Source organism: Anomaloglossus baeobatrachus, chromosome 4 (assembly GCF_048569485.1).
Source record: "Anomaloglossus baeobatrachus isolate aAnoBae1 chromosome 4, aAnoBae1.hap1, whole genome shotgun sequence".
Taxonomy (NCBI): domain Eukaryota; kingdom Metazoa; phylum Chordata; class Amphibia; order Anura; family Aromobatidae; genus Anomaloglossus; species Anomaloglossus baeobatrachus.
Window position 1 is genome coordinate 615,148,068 of NC_134356.1, and position 16,822 is coordinate 615,164,889.

Sequence of the window (16,822 nt, forward strand, 5' to 3'; positions counted from 1 at the left end):
CAGCACGGTTCTCCATGCTTTGCAGGAGACCGGTCTCCATCCGCAGCCCTTCAGGACCCTGCTGGACGGAGCACTCATCCCCAGGGACTTGGAACCCTGCGTCTCAGCAAGCTAAGTACCTGAGACGTTTATATTCTGGGGGTCCCTGTACTTTATTATGGTGGGAGAGTGTGCTGAGTGAGTTTTCTGACATTTCCGGCCGGTTCTCTGCCTGTCGCCTGAGAACCGCGCCGATGGTGCCTGCGCACCGGCCGCACCGCTCAAATTTAGGCCCCGGCTTTGCCGGATGCCTACTTTCGGTTTCACTGCCCTCGCATGTCATTCATGCAGAGGGACAGTGCGGCCCCGCCCAGCGGCCGTTCTGCATAGGGGAGAGACACTCCTCACTGAGTACATGTCTCCTCCCCTGTAAGTCTCTTTGGCCCTCCAGATCCCGCTCTCAGAGTTGGTCCCGCCCCCTCTCCTCGCTCCGGCGCCATTTTATCAGTGTTTTCTCTGCGATCATCACTGGCTGCAGCATCCCTGCTGAGGTGCTTGGGGGTCCGGGCTTCGGGATCTGGAGGGCACACAACACCGCTCCAGCGGTCTGGTAAGCCACAACCTCTGGTTGTGGGCCTCTGTATATACTCCCTGGGGGTCACTCTGGCAGAGCCCCCACTTCAGCAGCATGTCTCACACGAGGAGCAAGGCTCCAAAGCTATATTCAGTATGCACTGCATGTAAGCTCGTGCTGCCTGATCCGAGCACATATCCACATTGTGATGCCTGCTCTAACCTGACAATGCCTCAGCCTGGAATCGCACCCACAGTGGTCTCTCCGGCTGCTCCGGCTCCTGTGGCTGAACCCCCGGCTTGGGTAGAATCCTTATCTAGGTCTATCTCCCAGTCTTTTGCCGACTCCATGGGACAGCTGTCCCGGACTTTGCTGAACATGCATCAGCCCCCTTCACAGGGTGCCTCTGCTGCTAGGGCTCTCTCAGCGGAGCTCACAGAGGATTCTTCATCTGGTCCCAGGCCCCGTCCTCCTAAGAGGAGACGTAGGGCTCCCTCCCCTTCCTCGTCCAGCGGCTCTGTTTCAGAGGCTGACTCGCGGGACGAGGAGGATGCCTTTACAGGGGGCTCGGAGGCTACCTCCATGTGCCCCATTGATCTGTCCGAAAGTGACTCAGATGTTAGTAATTTGATTGCGTCCATTAATTCTGTACTGGACCTCAATCCGCCAGTATCAGAGGAGCAACCCTCTCTGGCAGAAAAGCACCAGTTTACCTTGCCTAAGAGGACAAAGAGTGTGTTCTTTAACCACTCCAGTTTTCAGGCCGCTGTGACCAAGCCTAGGGCCTGTCCTGACAAACGCTTCCCAAAGCGTGGTTCTGATGACCGTTTTCCCTTTCCACCTGAGGTGGTCAAGGAGTGTGGGCTCATTCACCAAAGGTAGACCCCCCGGTGTCTAGACTCTCAGCCCGGACCGTGGTATCAGTGGCTGATGGCACCTCTCTTAAGGATTCCACTGACTGCCAGGTTGACCTTCTGGCCAAATCTGTATATGAGGCGGCAGGGGCCTCGTTCTCCCCATCTTTTGCAGCAGTGTGGGCTCTCAAAGCCATCTCTGCTTCTCTAGAGGAGATGCATTCCCTCGCCAGGGAATCTATGCCCGAAATGGTTGCCTTAACTTCCCAAGCTTCCGCTTTTTCATCCTATGCCATGTCTGCCATGCTGGAGGCTTCTCACCGCACTGCGGTGGCCTCGGCTAATTCCCTCGCTATCCGCAGGATCTTGTGGCTTCGAGAGTGGAAGGCAGATGCTTCTTCAAAGAAGTACCTTGCTGGGCTCCCTTTTGCTGGGTCCAGGCTATTCGGTGAACAACTGGATGAAATTATTAAGGAAGCTACTGGCGGGAAGAGTACTTCCATGCCACAAACCAAAACCAGGAAACCTGTCCAGGGTAGGAACCAGTCGAGGTTTCGTTTCTTTCGTTCCTCCAACTGGTCGTCCTCTAAGCCCTCGGCCTCGTCCACTAACTCAGCCAAGGACCAAAAATCCAACTGGCGCACAAAGGCGCGTCCATAGAAGACCGCAGGAGGTGCTGCCACTAAGGCAGCCTCCTCTTGACTATCTGTCCGCGCCAGCAACGTCCTTAGTCGGTGGCAGGCTCTCCCACTTTGGCGACGCGTGGTTTCAACAAGTCTCCGATCAGTGGGTGAGGGAGATCATCTCTCACGGCTACAGGATAGAATTCTCTTCCAGCCCGCCAAACGGATTTTTTCTGTCAACTCCCCCCTGTCCCAAGGCCGCCGCCTTCTCTCAGGCCGTGGCATCCTTGCAGGCCAACGGAGTAATTGTACCGGTTCCCACCCGGGAACGGTTCAGAGGTTTCTACTCAAATCTCTTCCTAGTCCCCAAAAAGGACGGTTCCTTCCGGCCCATCCTGGATCTCAAGCTTCTCAACAAGCATGTTCAGGTGCGGCATTTTCGCATGGAATCTCTGCGGTCAGTCATTGCCTCAATGACCCAAGGGGATTTCCTGGCATCCATCGACATCAGAGATGCCTATCTGCATGTGCCAATTGCAGTTTCTCACCAGCGTTGGCTACGTTTTGCAATCGGAGAGGAACATTTCCAATTCGTGGCTCTCCCCTTCGGGTTAGCCACGGCCCCTCGGCTATTCACCAAGGTCATGGCAGCAGTGATTGCGGTTCTGCACCTCCAGGGGTTGGCAGTGATTCCTTACCTGGACGACCTTCTAGTCAAGGCTTCATCCAGCGCAGACTGTCAGCGGAGTGTCTCGCTCACTCTCGCCACTCTAGCCCAATTCGGGTGGCTGGTCAATCTGCCCAAATCCACTCTGACTCCGACCCAGAGTCTCACGTACCTAGGGATGCAGTTCGAGACTCTGCCGGCACTTGTGAAGTTGCCCTTGATCAAACAGCAGTCCCTCCAACTGGCGGTGCGCTCTCTGCTGAGGCCCCGCCGTTATTCCATCAGGCACCTGATGCAGGTGCTGGGTCAGATGGTGGCGTCAATGGAGGCTGTTCCCTTTTCCCAGTTCCATCTGCGTTCACTGCAGCTGGACATTCTCCGCTGTTGGGACAAGCGGCCTTCCTCCTTGCACAGGTTAGTGGCTCTGTCGCCACAGACCAGGAGCTCTCTTCAGTGGTGGCTTCGGCCCCTCTCTCTGTCTCAGGGACGCTCCTTCCTGGCTCCGTCCTGGGTGGTCCTCACCACGGATGCCAGTCTATCCGGCTGGGGAGCGGTATGTCTCCACCACCGAGCACAGGGCACTTGGACTCCGTCCGAGTCAGCCCTCTCGATCAATGTGCTGGAAACCAGAGCCGTGCTCCTGGCTCTCCTAGCTTTTCACCACCTATTGGCGGGCAAGCACATCCGAGTCCAGTCAGACAACGCGACAGCGGTTGCCTACATCAATCACCAAGGCGGGACACGCAGCCGCCTGACAATGTTGGAGGTACAACGTATCCTTCAATGGACGGAGGACTCCAAGTCCACCATATCCGCAGTCCACATCCCAGGCGTGGAAAACTGGGAGGCAGATTATCTCAGCCGTCAAACCGTGGACAGTGGCGAGTGGTCCCTGCATCCGGCAGTGTTTCAGTCAATCTGCCGCAAGTGGGGCACTCCGGACGTGGACCTAATAGCATCCCGTCACAACAACAAGGTTCCGATTTACGTGGCTCGCTCCCACGATCCTCAGGCCTTCGCAGCGGACGCTCTGGTTCAAGACTGGTCCCAGTTTCGTCTGTCCTACGTGTTTCCCCCTCTAGCTCTCTTGCCCAGAGTCCTGCGCAAGATCAGAATGCAGGGCCGTCGAGTCATCCTCATTGCACCGGACTGGCCCAGGCGAGCTTGGTACCCAGACCTGCTCCATCTGTCCGTAGAGGTGCCGTGGCATCTTCCGGACCGTCCAGACCTTCTCTCACAAGGTCCGTTTTTCCGCCAGAATTCTGCGGCTCTCAGATTGACGGCGTGGCTCTTGAGTCCTGGATCTTGACGGCTTCTGGTATTCCTCCTGAAGTCATTTCCACTATGACTCGGGCCCGGAAGTCTTCCTCGGCCAAAATCTATCACAGGACTTGGAAAATTTTCCTGTCCTGGTGTCGCTCTTCCGGCCATGCTCCTTGGCCTTTTTCCTTGCCGACCCTTCTGTCCTTTTTACAGTCCGGTCTGCAGCTAGGACTGTCCCTCAATTCTCTCAAGGGACAAGTCTCGGCTCTGTCAGTGCTGTTCCAGCGGCGTATCGCCCGGCTGGCTCAGGTCCGCACCTTCATGCAGGGCGCGTCTCACATCATTCCGCCTTACCGGCGCCCCTTGGATCCCTGGGACCTAAATTTGGTCCTCACGGCCTTGCAGAAACCCCCCTTTGAGCCTCTTAGGGAGGTTTCTTTGTTTCGTCTTTCACAGAAAGTGGTCTTTCTAGTGGCCATAACTTCCCTCAGGAGAGTCTCTGATTTGGCTGCGCTCTCTTCGGAGTCACCTTTTTTGGTTTTTCATCAAGACAAGGTGGTTCTCCGTCCGACTCCGGACTTTCTCCCTAAGGTGGTTTCTCCTTTCCACCTTAACCAGGACATTACCCTGCCTTCCTTTTGTCCGGCTCCTGTTCATCGCTTTGAAAAAGCGTTGATACTCTGGATCTGGTGCGGGCGCTCCGGATCTATGTGTCTCGCACTTCTGCTCTTAGGCGGTGCACCTCTCTTTTTGTGCTAACCACAGGTCGGCGTAAGGGCCTCTCTGCTTCTAAGCCGACCTTAGCCCGTTGGATTAGGTCGACCATTTCGGATGCCTACCAGTGTTCTCAGGTGCCTCCCCCGCCGGGGATCAAGGCACACTCGACCAGAGCTGTCGGATCCTCTTGGGCTTTCAGGCACCAGGCTACGGCTCAGCAAGTCTGTCAGGCTGCCACTTGGACTAGCCTGCATACCTTTTCAAAGCACTACCAAGTGCATGCTCATGCTTCGGCAGATGCGAGCTTGGGCAGACGCATCCTTCAGGCGGCTGTCGCCCATTTGTGAAGTTAGGCTCTGCCTACTTCTCAGTTTTTCTGTTTATTCCCACCCATGGACTGCTTTGAGACGTCCCAATGTCTGGGTCTCCCATAGGAACGATAAAGAAAAAGAGAATTTTGTTTACTTACCGTAAATTCTTTTTCTTATAGTTCCATATTGGGAGACCCAGCACCCTCCCTGTTGCCTGTTGGCAGTTTCTTGTTCCGCGTGTTTTCACCGGCTGTTGTCGTGGACAGAGTCTCCGTTTGTTCTGGTTCTTGCTCTGTTTTTACTTGTGGGTGGCTATTCTCCTTCAGCTTTTGCACTAAACTGGCTATAATTGGTTATCCAGGGGGTGTATATGCTCGGAGGGAGGAGCTACACTTTTTAGTGTAGTACTTTGTGTGTCCTCCGGAGGCAGAAGCTATACACCCAATGTCTGGGTCTCCCAATACGGAACTATAAGAAAAAGAATTTACGGTAAGTAAACAAAATTCTCTTTTTTATAATACTTAAACGGTCGCTGCGGTGGAATTGGGTCATATGGGCGGCTTCGTTCTCTGGTGCCGGTGCCTCCTCTTTCGGCCATCTTCGTCCTTCCTTCTGAATCCTGTATGCATGATGCGTCCTACATCATACACACTCGCCGGTCCCGCGCAGGCGCACTACAATACTTTGATTCGCCCTGCTCAGGGCAGATCAAAGTGTGCCTGCACAACACCTCAATGCCGGCGCGTGTGAATGACTTAGCACGTGTCATGCACTCCGGCACGCACTGATGTAAAAAACAAAAAGTATGCGCACGCACCGATGCTTCTCATGGTCTTCACTGCAGTGTGTTCATTCAATAAAATGGCTCTGGAGATCACGGTACGTGCATGTGCGGACTCCGGCGCCATTATAATGAAGACCTGCGTAATGTGGCAACAAGAGCAATGGCAGAGCAGTGCAATATTCAAATAAAGAAAAGGGGGCAAGCCAGGAGAACCCGGAGGAGGAATCTAATGCCGAGACCCGACCAACAAAGGCTCATCCCCGTTGCACCTGTCAATCAAAGTGCAGTGCATTTCTGCAACTTTTATTTTCTGCAACCAAGCATCAGATCTTTCTACAACAGGTATGCCTGCGATCAGCATTTTACTGCCTGTATGGCACTGCCTGCACTTCATATAGCAAAATCCTGCTGCTTGGTCTTTTAAGAATGAGCAAATCGTCTAATTGTGAACCCCAAAATATTACCAAGGAATATTTAGAATATGTGGGTGTCTTTCCGTAAAAAGCAATGCCCCACTGTTAACTAAGGCATTGTTCACATATAATGTAAATCCTTCATTATCTTTCTGATGTTTATCTGCATTTTTCTTGAAGGTATCCGCAATATCAATCTTGTCTGATTATTGTGGATTTTTTTTATGAATTTTCCCTTTCTTCGGCGCTCCATTGGGAGACCCAGACGATTGGGTGTATAGCACTGCCTCCGGAGGCCACACAAAGCATTACACTAAAAAGTGTAAGGCCCCTCCCCTTCTGGCTATACACCCCCAGTGGGATCACTGGCTGCTCAGTTTTTTCAAGCTTTGTGCGAAGGAGGTCAGACATCCACGCATAGCTCCACTGTTTAGTCAGCAGTAGCTGCTGACTATGTCGGATGGAAGAAAAGAGGGCCCATACTAGGGCCCCCAGCATGCTCCCTTCTCACCCCAGTATATTGGTGGTGTTTGTTAAGGTTGAGGTACCCATTGTGGGTACGGAGGCTGGAGCCCACATGCTGCTTTCCTTCCACATCCCCCTGAGGGGCTCTGAGGAAGTGGGATCTTACCGGCCCCCAAGCCCTGAGGCCGGGCTCCATCCACAGACCCGTAGAACCTGCTGGATACGGAGCTGGGTACCGTTCAGGGACAAGGCCCTGCAACATTCAGGTACTCTGTGTCCCCGTATGTACAGGCCGCGCACACTCCAGACTTGCTGGGTGTGCTAGTGCGCCGGGGACAGTAGCGCTGCGCGCTGGGGTTACAGTCTCTGCAGCTTCTCTGAGGGACTTTATGTGTTGGGGACTGCCGCGCCGGCCGCCCCTGGAGCGGCGGCGCGGCTGAGACTTGTAGTGCGCCGGGGACTTAGCGCCGACCGTGCTTTTACGACGGCGGCGCTTATAAATCTAGTCCCCGGCTTTTGCGGCCTAGCTCCGCTTCGTTCCCGCCCCCACCCTGTCAATCAGGGCAAGGGAGAGACGCTGTACGATAGTCAGCGCAGAGGGCTGGAGTCTTTTTTACATACTCCAGTCCCCTCACTGAGCACAGTGGGACGCCAGTTCCCGCTCTTTGTCTGCAGCACGCCCAGGGCCCGCCCCTCTCCACAGGACGCCGGCAGCCATTCCTACATGCAGTCTGGCTGGAGAACGGACACAGGCTCTGGGAGACCCAGACAAGGGATTTCTGGCGACCACACACCCGCGTTAAGCGGGCGGTAAGCAGCACATTAGTGCTGGCCCCACTAGTGCCACAGTGTTATATTGGTGTATTTTTTTCTCTATACCATATATATAGATATATTGCACTGTAAGGTCGCTTCTTGGCTGTATACCCTATATTGCTCTGAGGAGACGACAACATGTCATCCGCAAAACGCAAGGGTGCCAAGACACAGGCTGTATATGCTGCTTGTGCCGCTTGTGGGGCTGATCTACCGGCAGGTTCCAAAGACCCCCATTGTGTGCAATGTTCGGTCCCTGTGCCACTTCGTCAGCCGGAGTCTATGGTGGTAGTGGCCCAGGCAGAGTCACCGGTGAACCCTGTCCCGGTGACGGGGACAGAGTTTGCAGTTTTTGCTGACAGGATGTCTGTCACTATGACAAAAATCCTAGAGACCTTGCAGGCCAGGCCAGTTACTCAGTCCATGAACACTGCTGCGTCAATGTTCCCAGGTCCCCCTCAGTTGGAGTTAATCCGTGCTTCAGGGGGGTCCCAGGCATCTCAGGCTGAAGGCTCTGACTCAGATGACAGTCCCAGGCAGCCTAAGCGAGCTCGCTGGGAGAGACCCTCCACGTCATCACGTGGATCAGGGTCTCAGCGAGAAGAGTCTCTGCGGGATGAGACAGAGGAGGGTGATCAGGAGTCTAATCCTGAGACCGCTCTCAATCTGGATACTCCTGATGGTGACGCCATGGTAAATGACCTTATAGCGGCCATCAATAGACTGTTGGATATTTCTCCCCCAGCCCCTTCAGCAGAAGAGGCAGCTGCACAGCAGGAGAAGTTCCATTTCAGGTATCCCAAGCGTAAACTGAGTACTTTTCTGGACCACGCTGACTTCAGAGAATCAGTCCAGAAACACCATGCTTATCCAGACAAGCGTTTCTCCAAACGTCTTAAGGATACACGTTATCCCTTTCCCCCTGACGTGGTCAAACGCTGGACCCAGTGTCCAAAGGTGGATCCCCCAATCTCCAGGCTTGCGGCTAGATCCATAGTTGCAGTGGAGGATGGGGCTTCACTTAAGGATGCCAATGACAGACAGATGGACCTTTGGTTGAAATCTGTCTATGAAGCTATCGGCGCGTCGTTTGCTCCAGCATTCGCGGCCGTCTGGGCACTCCAAGCTATTTCAGCTGGTCTGGCACAGGTGGACTCTATCATACGGCCAGCAGTGCCGCAAGTGGAGTCCTTAATTTCGCAAATGTCTGCGTTTGCGACCTATGCTATCAACGCTGTCCTGGACTCTACGAGCCGTACCTCAATGGCGTCGGCCAACTCGGTGGTTTTGCGCAGAGCCTTGTGGTTAAAAGAATGGAAAGCGGATTCTGCTTCCAAAAAATGTTTAACCAGCTTGCCACTATCTGTAGACAGACTGTTTGGTGAGCAATTGGCTGAAATCATTAAACAGTCCAAGGGTAAAGACTCCTCCTTACCCCAGCCCAGATCAAGCAAACCTCAACAAAAGAGGTGGCAGTCGAGGTTTCGGTCCTTTCGAGGCTCAGGCAAGGCCCAATTCTCCTCGTCCAAAGGGACTCAGAAAGAGCAAAGGGGCTCAGATTCCTGGCGGGCTCACTCACGCCCCAAGAAAGCAACCGGAGGAACCGCTTCCAAGGCGGCTGCCTCATGACTTTCGGCCTCCTCCCTCCGCATCCTCGGTCGGTGGCAGGCTCTCCCGCTTTGGCGACATTTGGCTGCCACAGGTCAAAGACCGGTGGGTAACAGACATTTTGTCTCACGGGTACAGGATAGAGTTCAATTCTCGTCCTCCGCCTCGGTTCTTCAGAACTTCCCCACATCCCGACCGAGCAGATGCCCTTCTGCAGGCGGTGGGCTCTCTAAGAGCAGAAGGAGTGGTGATCCCTGTTCCTCCTCAGGAACAAGGGCAAGGTTTTTACTCCAATCTCTTCGTGGTTCCAAAAAAGGACGGCTCGTTCCGTCCTGTTCTGGACCTAAAGCTGCTCAACAAGCATGTGAACGCCAGGCGGTTCCGGATGGAATCCCTCCGCTCCGTCATTGCCTCAATGTCTCAAGGAGATTTCCTCGCATCAATAGACATCAAAGATGCTTATCTCCACGTGCCGATTGCTACGGAGCACCAATGTTTTCTACGTTTTGTGATAGGAGACGAACATCTCCAGTTCGTAGCTCTGCCATTTGGTCTGGCGACAGCCCCACGGGTTTTCACCAAGGTCATGGCGGCAGTGGTAGCAGTCTTGCACTCCCAGGGACACTCGGTGATCCCTTACTTGGACGATCTACTGGTCAAAGCACCCTCTCAAGAGGCATGCCAACACAGCCTGAATGTTGCGCTGGAGACTCTCCAGACTTTCGGGTGGATCATCAACTTTTCAAAGTCAAATCTGTCACCGACTCAATCACTAACGTATCTTGGCATGGAGTTTCATACTCTCTCAGCGATAGTGAAGCTTCCGCTGGACAAGCAGCGGTCACTACAGACAGGGGTACAGTCTCTCCTTCATGGTCAGTCGCACTCCTTAAGGCGCCTCATGCACTTCCTAGGGAAGATGGTGGCAGCAATGGAGGCAGTCCCGTTTGCACAGTTTCATCTGCGCCCACTTCAATGGGACATTCTCCGCCAATGGGACGGGAAGTCTACTTCCCTGGACAGGAAAGTCTCCCTTTCCCAGACGGCCAAGGACTCTCTGCAATGGTGGCTTCTTCCCAACTCATTATCACAGGGAAGATCATTCCTGCCCCCATCCTGGGCAGTGGTCACGACAGACGCGAGTCTGTCAGGGTGGGGAGCAGTTTTTCTCCACCACAGGGCTCAAGGGACGTGGACTCAGCAGGAGTCCACCCTTCAGATCAATGTTCTGGAAATCAGGGCAGTGTATCTAGCCCTACTAGCCTTCCAGCAGTGGCTGGAAGGAAAGCAGATCCGAATTCAGTCGGACAACTCCACAGCGGTGGCATACATCAACCACCAGGGAGGGACACGCAGTCGGCAAGCCTTCCAGGAAGTCCGGCGGATTCTATTGTGGGTGGAGGACAGAGCATCCACCATATCAGCGGTTCACATCCCGGGCGTAGAAAACTGGGAAGCAGACTTCCTCAGTCGCCAGGGTATGGACGCAGGGGAATGGTCCCTTCACCCGGACGTGTTTCAGGAAATCTGTCGCCGCTGGGGGGTGCCGGACGTCGACCTAATGGCGTCACGGCACAACAACAAGGTCCCGACGTTCATGGCACGGTCTCGCGATCAAAGAGCTCTGGTGCAAGATTGGTCGCAGTTCCGGCTCCCTTATGTGTTCCCACCTCTGGCGCTCTTGCCCAGAGTGCTACGCAAGATCAGATCCGATTGCAGCCGCGTCATACTCGTCGCCCCAGACTGGCCGAGGAGGTCGTGGTACCCGGATCTGTGGCATCTCACGGTCGGCCAACCGTGGGCACTACCAGACCGACCAGACTTACTGTCCCAAGGGCCGTTTTTCCATCGGAATTCTGCGGCCCTGAACCTGACTGTGTGGCCCTTGAGTCCTGGATCCTAGCGTCTTCAGGATTATCCCAAGGAGTCGTTGCCACCATGAGACAGGCTAGGAAGCCCACTTCTGCTAAGATCTACCACAGAACGTGGAGGATTTTCTTATCCTGGTGCTCTGCACAAGGAGTATCCCCCTGGCCATTCGCGTTACCTACTTTTCTTTCCTTCCTGCAATCTGGATTGGAAAAGGGCTTGTCGCTCGGCTCCCTTAAAGGGCAAGTCTCGGCTCTATCCGTGTTTTTTCAGAAGCGTCTAGCACGACTTTCTCAGGTGCGCACGTTCCTGCAGGGGGTTTGTCATATCGTTCCTCCGTACAGACGGCCGTTAGATCCATGGGATCTAAACAGGGTACTAGTGGCTCTTCAGAAAACGCCTTTCGAGCCTCTGAAGGATGTTTCACTTTCACGACTCTCACAGAAAGTGGCCTTTCTGGTAGCGGTCACGTCTCTTCGGAGAGTGTCTGAGCTAGCAGCGCTGTCGTCCAAGGCTCCCTTCCTGGTTTTCCACCAGGACAAGGTAGTGCTGCGTCCCATTCAGGAGTTTCTCCCTAAGGTGGTATCCTCTTTTCATCTTAATCAGGATATTTCCTTACCTTCCTTTTATCCTCATCCACTTCATCGGTATGAAAAGGATTTGCATTTGCTAGATCTGGTGAGAGCACTCAGAATCTACATTTCCCGCACGGCGCCCCTGCGCCGCTCGGATGCACTCTTTGTCCTTGTCGCTGGTAAGCGCAAAGGGTCGCAGGCTTCAAAAGCCACCCTGGCTCGATGGATCAAAGAACCAATTCTTGAAGCCTACCGTTCTGCTGGGCTTCCGGTTCCATCAGGGCTGAAGGCCCACTCTACCAGAGCCGTGGGTGCGTCCTGGGCATTACGACACCAGGCTTGGCTCAACAGGTGTGCCAGGCAGCTACCTGGTCGAGTCTGCACACTTTCACCAAACATTATCAGGTGCATACCTATGCTTCGGCGGACGCCAGCCTAGGTAGAAGAGTCCTGCAGGCGGCAGTTACCTCCCCGTAGGGGAAAGCTGTCTTTGCAGCTCTAACATGAGGTATTTCTTTACCCACCCAGGGACTGCTTTTGGACGTCCCAATCGTCTGGGTCTCCCAATGGAGCGCCGAAGAAGAAGGGAATTTTGTTACTTACCGTAAATTCCTTTTCTTCTAGCTCCTATTGGGAGACCCAGCACCCGCCCTGTTGTCCTTCGGGATTGTTGGTTTTGTTCGGGTACACATGTTGTTCATGTTGAACGGTTTTCAGTTCTCCGATGTTACTTCGGAGTGAATTTGTTTAAACCAGTTATTGGCTTTCCTCCTTCTTGCTTTAGCACTAAAACTGAGCAGCCAGTGATCCCACTGGGGGTGTATAGCCAGAAGGGGAGGGGCCTTACACTTTTTAGTGTAATGCTTTGTGTGGCCTCCGGAGGCAGTGCTATACACCCAATCGTCTGGGTCTCCCAATAGGAGCTAGAAGAAAAGGAATTTACGGTAAGTAACAAAATTCCCTTCTTTATTTGATGTGTTTGGTGTAGATTTTAAGCAGTAAGTAATTTTTATATTTCTTTTTTTTTTTCCTCTGGCTCATAGAAATAAATAAGTGTTTTTATGAATTCACATCCACTCTTGTTTTGGACCGTTGAACGCAGCAGATTTTCTGCACCCAAAAAAATGCAATGGCAAAAACCAGCATTTACGTTATGTGGGAACATGGCAACTTTCCCACTTTGTCACCAAGTCCTTACCACTCTATTTTGTCAGGGCTTCAACTCATATTATTTAACTCCAAATTGGAGATACGTTTTGTGGACACTTTCTGCTGTGTTAGACAGAAAAGGGGCTGCTTCATTCAGTGTCAGAAGAGAGCACCACAGCTGCCTCGCGCTCAGTAAGGCGCGGTGCACACGGTGGGTATTCGGTGAGTAAGCCAAAACCAGGAGTGGGTGATAAATACAGAAGTGGTGCCCGTGTTTTTATTATACTTTTCTTCTGATTGTTCCACTCCTGGTTTAGGCTACAAATACTGAGGTAAAAACCTCACCAAATACTGAGGTAAAAACCTCACCAAATACTGAGGTAAAAACCTCACCAAATGCTGAGGTAAAAACCTCACCAAATGCTGAGGTAAAAACCTCACCAAATGCTGAGGTAAAAACCTCACCAAATGCTGAGGTAAAAACCTCACCAAATACTGAGGTAAAAACCTCACCAAATACTGAGGTAAAAACCTCACCAAATACTGAGGTAAAAACCTCACCAAATACTGAGGTAAAAACCTCATCAAATACTGAGGTAAAAAAAATCACCAAATACTGAGGTAAAAAAAAATCACCAAATACTGAGGTAAAAAAAAATCACCAAATACTGAGGTAAAAAAAAATCACCAAATACTGAGGTAAAAAAAATCACCAAATATTGAGGTAAAAAACTCACGACATACTCAGGGCGTGCTCTTAACATGACGATTTTGTATAGCGGTAAGATTAGTTTCAGGACTGTGTAACCATTAGATGGAAGAGTTGTTTTTTGTGTTTATTCCTTTTGTGCAGTAGTAGTTTTACTGTTAATAAGGGTGGAGGCGCCAGATACGGGCGTCGAACCTCTTCCATATTGTAGACCAGGTGACACTGGTAAGCCCACCCCCTCCCATTATCAATGGGTTTGGCGGGTTTGACACTATAATCTGTACGGGGGCAGTATTCAACTGTTGTCAGGGACTGTATCAATTGGGCATGTCCTAATGTGGACTGTTGATTGATTTATTCTAAGAGCTATCGGCCATAGCTTTCTCCTAGAGAACACTGTGCACTCATCTGAATGAACCCTCCTGTCTGTGGGAGAGAGAAGCATCATTTGGCTAACAGCCATGCTATCTGTATGGGGGCCTTTATGGAGATCCATAGGGAGGTGTTACTGCCTGTGGATCCCTCTGGATGTACAGGATTACACATAACTTTAAAGGGAACCTGTCACCAGACTTGGTGACTATAAGCTGCGGCCACCACCAGTGCGCTCTTATATACAGTATTCTGACATTATGTATGTAAGAGCCCAGGCCGCTGTGTAGAACTTAAAAAAACAAACCAGTTTTATAATACTCACCTAGGGCAGTGGTCTGGTCCGATGGGTGTCATTGCTCTCTGGTCCGGCGCCTCCTCTCTGCGGTGATCTCTATCCTCCTTCTATCTAGCCCAGGCCAACATTGCGCTCCTGAGAGCAGATCAAAGTACTGTAATGCGCAGGTGTGCGGAAAGGTTTCAGACCGCCCGTGTATGTGCACTACAATACTTTGATCTGCCTTGAGCAGGGCAGATCAAAATGTGCCTGCACAGGACCTAAATGCCAGCTAGTGTGCATGACGTAGGACGCGTCATGCACATGGGCTTCAAAAGGAGGAAGATGGAGATCACCGCAGATAGGAGGCTCCGGACCAGAGACCAGTGACGCCCATCGGACCGGACTGCCCCCTAGGTGAGTATTATAAAGGTGTTTTTTACGTTATACAGAGCGGCCTGGGCTCTTATATACAGTATTCTGGAATACTGTATATAAGGGCTCACTGGTGGTGGCTGCAGCTCATAAGGGAAAAACCTGGTGACAGGTTCCCTTTAATTTGTGGACACCTACGGATAGGATGGGTTGTTACTGATATTTCGTGAGATTCATTTCAATAGCACCTTTAAGGCTCACGCTGGCAGTACAGCAGAGCCGAGTGTCATGCGAGTGTGCCTGCGACTGAGGTCCGATCGTACGAGTGGACCTCGGCTGTGGGGCGCGGGCCGGCACTGAGGAGGGGAAGGAGGGATTTATCTCCCCCTCTCCTCTGTTGCCGGCTATTGCTATTCTCACTCTGCACTCACAGTACACTGGTGTACTGCGAGTGCAGTGCAATTTTTCTCTCGCCCCATAGACTTGAATGGGTGCGAGAGAAACAATGATCGTGCTACAGTTTCAGCATGCTGCTGCGATTGCTTTTTCGGTCCGATTTAGGGCTGAGAAAATAATCGCTCATGTGTGCTGACACACAGGCTAATATTGGTCCGAGTGGAATGAGATTTTTTTTTTTTAATATTATATATATATCGCACCGATTTTCATGCCGTGTGTCTTAGGCCTTAGAAATAGTATTTGCTTAGAAAATTGGTGGTGAGTTCAATACTTACCCACTGCATATTAATCTATAGGGTCTTACGCTGGTTTAGGGGATGCTGTGTGCCAAATACGACTGTGGAGGAACTGTAATATAATGAAACCTATCCAGGAGGGAAAACTAGAGCGGACGTTAGACAATACAAGGCCCTTTTGTGTGGAGTACTTGGATTTGCATTGTATACACCCCCATGAAGTTCCCTTCTACCCGTTGTTCGTGTGTCGGAGGGACTGAACTGCACGTGCTTATTAAATGCCCCGTCATATACAATACAATAGGTTATTAACCTCATAACGACGGCCGTACGACTTAAAGCGGCGGCAAAACAGGGTACTTATTCTGTTCCGCCGCTTTAAAGCGGCGGCCCGAAAAAACCCTGTTGCGCCCCCCAGCAACCGAAAATCTCGGGGGTTTCAGCTACCGGGGGTAGCTGAGACCCCCCGAGATTATGAATCGGGGTGTTTTTTTTGGACCCCGATCATGCGATCGGCGGTATACACTGTATACCGACGAACACATGAAAAAAAAGAAATGGCCGGTAAAACTGATTTCTTTTTCATCTGACATGATCAAACATGTCAGATGAGAAAGAAATCTAAACCCCTAGTGCCCCCAAAGCCCCCGGTACCGGAGAGTCCCCCCACCACCCCTACCCCCCCTCCGGAGCACTCAAAATGGCGCCGAAGCGCACAGAAAACTGCCGCCGGCGCCGGCTCTGCATTCATTTCCCTCCGATCTGAAATTATCAAACATTTCAGATCGGAGGGAAATGTCCTCCCCCTGACCCCTCCTCCGGTCCACAGGAGCCCTCTGGTCACCGGAGCCCCCTCCGGTTCTCCAGAGCCATCCCCCCTCCCCCCTCCGGAGCGTGGAAGATGGCGGCGCACGGCCACATTCATTCTGCTCTTTCTGCCGCATGTGACACGTCACATGCGACAGAAAGGTGTCCCCAGGTCCCGATAGGTCACCCCCCGTCACCCTCCCCAGCACCCGGTCATACGTTACCTGTCTGGTGATCCGTCCCGCGATCACGCCGCCTCCTTCTTGAATGCTGGCGGCGCATGCGCAGACAGCGGCTGTCAGCTGGATCCCTGGGACGCTGACGTCGCTGCTGCACAGGCTGCTCCACTGTGGACCGGGGGAGAGTGAGTGCAGTAATCAGCAGTCTCTCCATGTGAGGAGTGTGGTCCTCACATGGAGAGACTGCTGTTCCAGAAAATGGGGGGTACGTTCTGTGAGCGTGCCCCTCATATTCTGGAATGAGGTTACTGCAGGTCACTCTGCCCTAAGTTGGACCGGGGCAGTGTGAGTGCAGTAATTCTCAGATTGCTCATGGAGAGCTTGCTCTTCCAGAAAATGGGGGATACGTTCCCTGAACGTGCCCTCCATATTCTAGAAGATCCAGAGTCGGCGTGGGACCTCCAAAATGGATTACAGCGACCGGAATTTCTTTATTTTCAATAAATTGGAGAAAGGAATGTTTCGGGGAGTTTTTTTTCAAATTTTTTTTTTTGTCTTTATTTTTTTCTATTACTTACTGGGTTAGTGATGTCGGGTATCTGTTCAGATGCCGTGACATCACTAACCCCAGGGCTTGATGCCAGGTGACATTACAGCTGGTATCAACCCCATATATTACCCCGTCTGCCACCGCACCAGGGCGCGGGATGAGCTGTGGCGAAGCGCCAGGATTGGCGCATC

General features: G+C 52.4%; 1 protein-coding gene across 2 annotated transcripts in view; it reads left to right on the forward strand.

Annotated features, from left to right (window-relative positions):
* Nucleotides 1-16,822, forward strand: part of ENTPD4 (ectonucleoside triphosphate diphosphohydrolase 4) — a 55,968-nt gene that overhangs the window by 22,154 nt on the left and 16,992 nt on the right. The gene's annotated exons all lie outside the window — the stretch shown is intronic.